Here is a 9,462-nt window from a genome sequence, read left to right on the forward strand (position 1 = left end):
AAACTCACGATATCTGTATTATATTTCACGAATAATTATCCTTGTCAGAAGTCTCTATGAATATAATGGATGTTTTGCCACATAACAATGGACTCTTAAATGAAGTATTCAGACGCTAGCACAAAAAGACATTAGCAAGACACCATTATCTCATATGAGTATGCAAGTATGCAATGTTTCCCTCCTGTGTGTAAATCGTCATTTCCCTTTTTTATTTATTTATTTTAATGTATTTGGGGTTGGGGTCAGGCCATCTTATGAACAAGGGATCCGCCGCGCACTGCGCTCGCCAAATTGTTTGCTTTCTCATGCGGCGGCTCCTCTCCACCGGGGCCATGTCTTCCTCTTCCCCTTATTCGTCGTTCCTACCAGGTAAAAACCCTAGCTCGATCCGCCTCACGCATCAGCGGCGACTCAATGGTGTTCGTTTCTCTTTTCCCACCCGCTTCGTCGTCGTCGGTTCTTCCGTACGCTGCCTTGCCTCCTTCTCACCGGCCGAGCGAATCAAAGTCCACAACCCCATCGTTGAGATGGATGGTGAGCCACATCCCCCTAGTGTGTGTGTGTTTGCTGCTTTTTTTTTTGCTCTCTTGGTTCTTTTCCCGCTTTCAAACGCTTATTCTTCTCTCCTCGTTACGTTCTATCGATATCTTCTTCTATTTTTTCAATTCAGAAAAAAAAAGAGGTTAAAACCCTACCTATCTGATGTACATAAAAACTTTTTGATGTCTTCTCAGGCGATGAGATGACGAGGGTCATCTGGAGGATGATAAAAGAAAAGGTGTCAATCTTCTCATTCCTCTTATATATCCTGCAAGTCTGGAGTCACTTGGAAATGATTGATTGATTTATTTCCTGACTGCAGCTAATTTTTCCATTTCTCGAATTGGACATCAAGTACTTCGATCCGGGCCTCTTGAGTCGTGATGCCACCGACGATCGGGTAACCGTTGAAAGTGCCGAGGCAACTCTCAAGTAACCTACCACGACCTTCTTTATAGTAGCACTTCCCCTTCCTCCTTCCACTTAAATAATTTATTGTGTTTTCTTACAGTGATAAACTGAATACCAAGTTGTGTATAATTAATGTTCGTGCATATAGGAAACTTGCTTTACCAGTTTGTACATGCTTGTATCGATTGGTATATTCAATCTTCCATTTCGCCAGATCTATCGAATTATTTCTCAGAAAGATACGTGGGAACAGTGTTTGCTTAAACTAGCATCAGCATGAATTCTGCAGTCCAGCATGCTGTTTCAAAACTTGGGGACTCCTTTCAGAAATATACTAACTTGTCAATCTAGTTGGAAACTCCGAGCGTCTGTTTCACTCTTTTGTTGCTAACCCAGTTTTAATTATTCTATTTTTTGGATCTTTAGGCATACCAAGCTTATTGATGTTTTTACATTATGTCTGCATCTGTCCCATTTGGATGTTGTTTAACTTTTTCCTGTGATCTTTTTGTGCAACTTGCAGGCACAATGTTGCTGTGAAATGTGCAACAATTACACCTGGTAGATAATTTGATGCTCTTTTTTATTGCTTTATAAGAATGAGGTGATATCCAATGATGAGATGATATCCGGGATCATCTTATGTGAAATATTTACCTGTTCTGGTTTCATCTTCCTTGTTTCTAGCTTTTAGAAATACTTAGCGTTGGAGGTTATTTGCTAAAAAAAAAGAAAAAGATCCGTTATGGCTTTTCATCCATTCATTTTTTCAAATGTATATAAGAACAAGTTTTTGATAAGTTATAGAGCTTGGGAGGTTCTATTGTGCTTCATCTGAAATCAATTAAAAGGGAAAAGCAAAATCAGAAGGTTGTATTGATATTTACCATGTGTAGAAGGGCTAGAGAAGGGACATTGGTCTAGGTTGCTTACATTTGTTTACAGCTTAGGTTGAGGAGTCTATGTAGTCATGACACATGATAGGCTTATGTGTGATTACTAGGAAATTTATAAGTATAGAACTGATGAGCATGGTTTAAAGATGATGATTGTAGTTGTAGGTTTGCAAACAACGATATACTACTGTTCTGTGAAATGAAGTTTAAAATGTAGGGTTGTAGAGGACTTAAAACTGTTTTTCAATAATTAATATAATTTGAGGATAACAAAAGCACTGGGGTGAACACTCATTGCACCATGTAGTCCTTAGTTTGTGCAGCTCCTCTGAAATGTATAAATTGAGGATTATACTCTTTGGTTTTTAAAGGGAATTAAAAAAAAAAGAAATGTATAGATTGAGGGTAAGGATGCCTCCACAAAAACCCAACAGACATGCAGAATTATTTTACTCTTTCTTGTCTAGTGTGGATTTTTTAGCAAGCATTTTTGGCCAACAATGTTTTGGTGTCATTTGTTTTACATGGATTTAATATGACTCTCATTTGACCTGCAGATGAAGCTAGAGTTAAAGAGTTTAAGAAGCCCAAATGGAACAATAAGAAATATTTTAAATGGTTTGCTTTATAGTGCTTGGTTTTGCTATTTGATATTTTTTATATCATTAATTTCATATACAAATCCACACAATTATCTTTAAAGTCAATTTTACTCCACAATATGGTCATTCTGACTTTCAAAAAATAACTTTTATCTTTTATGTTGGATATAATGCTCATCTAGGTTGCTTCTTGGAACTTTTGTTATTGGTTAGCATGATTTGTTGCATATGGTTGTCCTCTGCATCTGTTTTCTTGTATTTAAGATTTAGGGAATATATGAGAACTATTCCTTAAACATTGTTAATTTATTTGGTAGCATGAGATTACGGAGTTCTTCTCAACCATTCAACCTAAGAATCCATTCAAGTTTTAATTGGTACCACTACATTTCCTTTATCTTGAGTACACAAGGAGTGCCCTTAAACTTTAACTTAAATTTTTAGGTACTACTAGTTCAACTTGATCTATGATGGCTAATTTTGATTGATTGAATGATTTAGGATCATCTTGGTCAATGATCTTGGTTCATCTCCAGCTATTTCTTGCTTATTTTAATATAAATGTTTGATTCAATTACAACAATAACAAGAACAATAGTAACAAAGCCAAAAGTTCTAATTATTTGGATTAACTACATAGGTCTTTTGCCGTCATTGAGATTTGTGAAAGGCCATATGTTTAGTTAAGTTTAAAGTACTTAAATCTTTAGTTATAATTTCTATTAGTTGTTTTAGGTTTTCCTCTATCTCTCCTCGTACCACTAACATTAATCATTTCATATTTTCTGACTTTCATATCTGGAGGTCTCGTACGCACATGCTTATACCATGTTAAATGATTTTCTCTTATCTTATCCTCTATCAAAGCGATGCCTAGTCGTTCATGAAAAAAGTATTTCTTTTCTTATCTTTCTTAGTAACTCTATACATCTATCTTAACATTTTCATTTCGGCAATACGAACTTTTTGTATATGTTATTTTTTAATTGCTCAACACTCAGATCCATAAATTATTATTGGTCTCACAACTATCTTTTAATAATTTTCTTTTAATTTCAAAGGCATCTGATGATCACACAAAATTCTAAATTTGGTTTCAATGTCTTGAGCATGGTTGGTTACTTCAAGTTTGTCTGTAATAGGTTTTTCAACATTTGGTTTTTTAGGGACTTTGTTTTTCTTTTCTTGACTACATTGGTGATTTTTAGAATGATCAGTCCAAGGTCATCAAAAGCGTTAGGTGCTATGAGGTGCCAAGCTTCCTTATTGCTTGTGGCACCAAGCTCGTGCCTAGGTCCTTGTCCTAATATAACAAAGTAATTGCCTTATAACAATCAAAAAATATTATAAAAAAATGGATCGCTACATGAGTTTTTATCACTACATATGCAAGATGATTAATACGAAGACATCAAATTATACACATATGACCATTTATAGAACACTCAATTATGACAATGATAATGAAACTAGTCTGTGTCTAAATAACAAAACAAACAAATTTTAAACAAACTAGTTTAAGACATCCAATCATCAAATGAGGTAAATGATTAAATGATTTAATCTTTGGTTTTTTTTTTCTCATTCATATAAGCCTGTAACTTCTGCATTGCTTTCAAAGGACACTTTCCTTTTTGCATGATGATTGATTTTACATTTTCCATTTCATGTTGTTTTGTCTGAAAATGTTCCCCCTTTAGTGGTTTTATCACAAAACATACAAGTGGCAGCATTAGGGTCTTTTGGATCATCATCTTTAATGGTTCTTGATGATGATTCCTCTAACGTAGCTTTAGTTACCATTGTATCTGAAATATAGTTTTGATTTCCATATTAATTTGGATCATCATCTTTATTGTTTCTTGATGATGATTCCTCTAACGTACCTTTGGTTACCATTGTATCTGAATTGTAGTTTTGATTGCCATGTTAATTTGAATGAGAGGAGAGAGGGAGAGAGATCAAAGAGATGGAACAATGGAGATAGGAGAGAAGAGGGAGGTTGGAGGGGAGAAAGTGATAAGAGGGAAGGGAGGGCAATGAGAATGATAGTTGTGGGCTACAAAGTAAGCAGAGAAGAAAAGAGCATATAGGAGGAGAGAAAGGACAAAAGAGGGAAGATAGGATGGTAACAGCAGGTATGAGCCATAGAGAAAGGAGAAGAAGGAGAGGGAGGGGAAGGAGGAGGGGAGAGAAGAAAAAGAGAGTGGTGATGACGTAGGGTGCTGGTCACATGCAAAGGGGAAGGGGAGAGGAGAGAAGAGAGAGAAGATAGGATGGTAACAGCAGGTGCAACCCAGCATTCGCAGAGAGAGAGCAGGAAGAAGATCAAGAAAAGAGGGAGACATACTGGATAAAGAAAGGACGTGTGGCTGATGGCTGAAAATCAAATCTAGGGCATAACATGGGCGTCAAACGTGGAAAATTATGTTCGGATCAAGGGGAAGGGGGGAAGGGAATTGGGTTTGGATCGAGTCGAGGCATTTGGGTCATTGAGTCAACCTATGCAAATGCCTGATATGCCCAGCACCTCAACTGAGCCATTCGTCTAGGTGGCACCCAGTGGAAAGCATCTTGCCCAAAACCCGCTACAGCACTTGGGCCTCACATCGCCTTACCCAAGCACCTAGGCGAACACTTGGAACACTTCTTGGCATCTTTGGTTAGCCAAATAGTTTGACACCAGTACAAAACTTTTATGGAGGAATGCAATAAGAATTCAATTTCGAAGAAGGTTGTGGCATAAGAATCAAAGGAACTTAAAGTGTCCTGGTCTTTGGACCTTTTTTTTTCTTTTATCTTTTATTTAAGTCTATTTCCTGTTTAGCTCGCTAAGGGAAGTCAAAGTAGGAAAGATATAGTTTAATTAGGGGCTAGAGTTGTTGCAATGCCATGCTATGGTGCTAGTTAACTTCTGACATGGGTCATTAGCTCATACTGCTTGCATTATTTAAATAAATCAGAATAATAATTCAAATTTGAGACACAAAACAGGATTGTATTGGTAGTTTGGCATATCGCACATGTTGCACTTACCTGGGGTCAGCCAGTCTACTACCTGGAGTAGGAATCGTTGCTGTTACAGCCTCATTGCATCCGGAAGTAACTCATTTTACTGTTTTAGTTTCACTCTGTTGGGTACAAAAGTTGATGGTTAGTAATTGCCAATTGTAATGCAGCTTTTAAAGTTTTCTCAGCCATGGCTGCATTACACTTGTGGTCATGTATGATATTCAGCTACTGTAAAAAGGAATGGTTGACTAGTAGCCTTCCCTGGCATGGCTTTGTTTGTATTCTCCATGTCATGTCAGTTTTCTGTACTTTTGAGTTTGCACCCCTTGTTTTTGGTACTTAGCATTTTGATCTACATGTCTGGTACATATTACCTTATGATTGTCTCTTATGCTTGCTGATCTCTATGTTACTTTTGTTAGCTTGAATCAGTCTTGTTCTAATTCACTTCAGGAACTGTTTTTCGTGAGCCTATTCTTTGCCGCAATGTGCCACGCATTGTTGCTGGTAAAAATGAAATTTTACTTGGTGATAAGTTAATTTTTGTGTGTATGTATGTGCGTGTTTGGAGGTCTTTGCTTATGCTGTATACTTTTAGGTTGGAAGAAACCTATATGTATTGGTAGACATGCATTTGGAGATAATCTGACATGATTGTTAAAGGTCCTGGAAAGCTTAAAATGGTTTTTGGTGAGCTCTAAAACTGACTATTGCTGATTTGATTAATTTATTGTTTTCTGTTTGACATATATAGTGTCTACCTGGTTGATTAGTTAGATTTTTTGTTAAATTAGTCCCTGCAGATAAACGTCCACCTGTGGAGCAAGATGTTTATGAATTTAAAGGCTCTGGTATTGCATTATCTATTTATAATGTAGATGAGGTTTGTCATATATAGTCTTATGTAGGAAATTTTACAGAGATATTCTTTGTTGATCATACAAAATTGGAAACTCAATGAATATTGCTTGCTTGCTTTTATCTTGTTGATCATACAATCTTGTTGATCATACAAGATTCTTGCTTGCTTTTATTCTCTATTTCTTCGATTTGTTAGTGTCCTTATTGCAAAGCTCAATGAATAATCGTACCATAATTTAAATTGTCCTCACAAATTGCGAAGCTCAGCTATAGAAAATATGTCTGTCAACAATGTGGAATTTTCATGCTCAGGATGCAATATATATCCAAAATTTTGGTTTTGTCCTTTTAAATTTTGGAACTTTAGGCTTCTAAGATATACAGAATGAGACATTTGAAATATTGTAGGTTTAAGGACATTTTTCAGGAGGTTTATGAAGAAAAATGGAAGTCAAAGTTCGAAGAACGATCAATATGTGGTGGGAACATCTGTTCTAAGTATTTCACCTTTTTTGCTTAATAAGTCTTAAATTGATGTCTAATAATTGTCTTCCTGTTATCAGGTATGAGCATAGGCTGATTGATGACATGGTAGCTTATGCATTGAAAAGCAGTGGTGGTTATGTGTGGGCCTGCAAAAATTATGATGGAGATGTCCAGAGCGATTTCCTCGCCCAAGGTCTTACTTTTGAATTTATGATCTTATTATAACAGTAGTTAATATATTGGTATCAAATTCCTGTATTCCAAATATGTTTTACTTTTCACTTTATTATTTTAACTAAAGTATAGGGGTAGTAGCATAGGAAAGAATCAAATTGAAACTTGAAACATATCCTCAACCTTGTTAGGTAACATGAGTGAAAATGTTCATGTTAACTAGGAGTCATGATTCTACTTTTGTTGTGGTTGATTGATTTAACAAGATCACTCACTTTATGCCTTTATCCATGCAAAAAAAACTGCAGATGCTTCTCGTGTAGTCAAATTGTTCATGAACGAAATTAAATTCACAAGATATTTTTGGAAAATTTATTGAAAATTTTGAACATGATCTGTGTTGTTAAACCTTTTATTGTTTGGCAGTTGGACAGTTTTTTTCCAACTCTCTTTTGTTCAACTTAAATTATTCTCAATAATATGATGTTTTAAGATTTATTTGTTGTTGCAGGATTTGGTTCATTGGGCTTGATGACGTCTGTATTGGTAATTACCAAAGTTTAACAAATAAATCTTAAAACGTCAGGATTTATTTTCCCTGGTCTTGACATCTGAGGTCGATTTTTCTGCAGGGCAGAGCTTGATAAACATGAAAAACTACAAGACTTTGTCCAGAAGCTCGAGTCTGCATGCATTGAAACAGTGGAGTCTGGTAAAATGACCCAAGGATCTTGCACTTCTTATCCATGGTCCTAGGTATGCTCAAGCAAAATTTTGTCCCCTTCCTTTTTTTTGCTTGAATATTATATAGTTTCTTTTAAATATTGAAAATCTGCTTCGTCGTGACATCAGTGTAGTGCAAAATTCAAATCCTTGTTTGGTACTTCCAGAAACACTTGGAAAGGTTGAAGAAACTGACTCTTAACTAGGAGTTGCAGAAGCATTGTAATTCAATTGAAAAAGAAAAACTAGCATGACGGAACATGGTTTAGTATGTTTAGTGCAAAATTCAAATCCTTGTTTGGTACTTCCAGAAACACTTGGAAAGGTTGAAGAAACTGACTCTTAACTAGGAATTGCAGGAGCATTGTAATTCAATTGTAAGATCCACGAAATATGTTTAGTTCATTTAGTATATATGGAGTCTAAGATCTCATATAGGCACATGGTTTTATCTTTTGTGCACGAGTGATTGCTCTTTTCTCAATTGTGCTTTGTCTTCATTTATTTCTTTTGCAGAGTGTCCAGAGAATTCTACTTGAACACCGAGGAATTTGTTGATGCTGTTGCTCAGAACCTTGAAGAGAAGATCCAAGTAGCAGCAGTTATTTAAATGCTACAGCATCTGATGAGCATGAAGGCTATTAATAATGAGGTTTTGTCTATGCAGCAGACAGATACTTGAAAAAAAACAGTTGGTTGTTGCTTACATATCAGGAATAACAATGGTAAGCCTAGTGTTATTGTCTTTACCGCAGCTTAGTAGTGCTCGAGCCATATGATTTATATGCCTTGGGCATGATGCAAATGCCAACCTCCTACTAGAGTTGCCAATGAAGGCTTGGGCATGATGCTCGGTTCGGATGAGCTTTCTACGATGGGTCAAAAACATCGACCTTCAGTCACAAACAGCAATAAAACTCCCAAGTGTAAACATAATCTAAAAAAGTGATGTTGTATTGGGTGCGTATGTATGTTGTGTGTATGTGTGTTGTGAATGCTGTGTGTTTTGTGTTTGTGTATTATGTGTAGTGTATATATATATGTGTTGTGTGTGTTTTGTGTTGTGTCCGTATGTATGTTATGAATGTGATATGTGTTGTTAATAATATGTTGTGTTGTGTGTATGTGTGCTGTGAATGGTATGTGTTGTGAATGGTATATGTTGTGTGTATGTATTATGTGTATGTGTGTTATGTTATGTATGTATTGTGTGTTGTGAAATTTATGTGTATTGTATGTGTTGTATTTGTGTGTGCATGTGTGGTTTGTATGTGTTGAGTTGTGTATGTTACGTGTTGTGAATGCTGTGTTGTGTATATGTATGTTTGTTGTGTATATGTGTTAGCTGCTGTTATTGGGAGGAGCAACGGAGCCGGGCTTGATCACCCTCAAAATTGGGGCGAGAGGTGACTCGAGAGAGAGAGAGAGAGAGAGAGAGAGAGGAAGGGGGGGCAGGGGAGGTGTGGGTCTTGGTGGCGTGTCGCTTTCCTTTCCGCGAAGGGCCCATGGCCGTCCGTACGACCGCATAATACGTCGACTCGTTCCTTCGACGTGGCGCATCGAGCGAGGGCGAGAGACGTGACACGGGATGAGATGAGCTGTGGATCATGTGGTCGCTTACTCGTGCAATTATGCGTGGTCGCTTACTCGTGCAATTATGCGTGGGTTGAGTGAGCACAAGGTGTGTGCACTGCTGCAATTCTTGTTTTGTCCCCCTCTTTTTTTTATAATCAAATTCGCTGCAAAACTATTTG

General features: G+C 36.7%; 1 pseudogene; it reads left to right on the forward strand.

Annotated features, from left to right (window-relative positions):
• Nucleotides 1-246: 246 nt before the first annotated feature.
• On the forward strand, nucleotides 247-8,457 carry LOC135586929 (isocitrate dehydrogenase [NADP], chloroplastic/mitochondrial-like; annotated as a pseudogene).
• The last annotated feature ends 1,005 nt before the right edge of the window (nucleotides 8,458-9,462 follow it).

The sequence above is a fragment of the Musa acuminata genome, chromosome BXJ2-6 (assembly GCF_036884655.1).
Source record: "Musa acuminata AAA Group cultivar baxijiao chromosome BXJ2-6, Cavendish_Baxijiao_AAA, whole genome shotgun sequence".
NCBI classification, from domain to species: Eukaryota; Viridiplantae; Streptophyta; class Magnoliopsida; order Zingiberales; family Musaceae; genus Musa; species Musa acuminata.